At 38.4% G+C, this 752-nt stretch overlaps 1 non-coding gene across 1 annotated transcript; it reads left to right on the forward strand.

Annotated features, from left to right (window-relative positions):
* Positions 1-217: 217 nt before the first annotated feature.
* LOC121217034 (small nucleolar RNA R71) lies at positions 218-324 on the forward strand. Its single transcript, XR_005913243.1, has one exon. It is a non-coding gene; the product is annotated as a small nucleolar RNA R71 (small nucleolar RNA).
* Positions 325-752: the final 428 nt, after the last annotated feature.

Consider the following 752-nt stretch of genomic DNA (forward strand, 5'->3'; position numbering starts at 1 on the left):
AATCACGAAACTGATTTTCGAGTTGTGAAACTCAAGATATGATTTTTAAGGTGACAGCGACACAGTTAGCCAGCTGTCTGGAAAAATTTAAAATGGACTGCGATAGTAAGCGAATTTAGTTTGTGAACCCCTCGTGTCTGACTCCGGCAACGGTCTCGGGTACGGGGTGTTACAATTCAGACCATTGTGGAATGTATGAACTTGGAGCCAAAGTGGGAAACCATGGTGAGGGCACCTTATCAGTAAGGCCTTGTATCTTTCCCATGCATAATAGAGGGTTTCTAAATCCATCTACACAAAAGAAGAGATATCATTACATAATTTAGCCGTTTTAGCCGGTGAAAAATATTTTATAAAGAATTTTTCGGTCATTTGTTCCTAAGTAGTAATTGACCCTCGTGGTAACGAGTTCAACCACTATTTAGCTTTGTTCCTTAATGAAAAAGGGAATAAACAAAGACGAATGGCATCATCAGAAACGCCATTGATTTTAAATGTATCACAAAACTCCAGAAAGTTTGCTAAGTGAGCGTTGGGATCTTCATCCTGCAAACCATCAAACTAAACAAATTGCTGTATCATTTGAATAGTGTTAGGTTTTAATTCAAAAGTATTTGTAGCTACAGCAGGTCTAACTATGCTAGATTCAGTTCCTGTTAAAGAAGGTTTAGCATAATCATACATAGTACGTGGAGTAGGATTTTGATTAGCCGCAATTGCAGGAGGTAGCTGATTGTCTTGGTTTTCAGCCA

This window comes from Gossypium hirsutum, chromosome A02 (assembly GCF_007990345.1).
Source record: "Gossypium hirsutum isolate 1008001.06 chromosome A02, Gossypium_hirsutum_v2.1, whole genome shotgun sequence".
Taxonomy (NCBI): domain Eukaryota; kingdom Viridiplantae; phylum Streptophyta; class Magnoliopsida; order Malvales; family Malvaceae; genus Gossypium; species Gossypium hirsutum.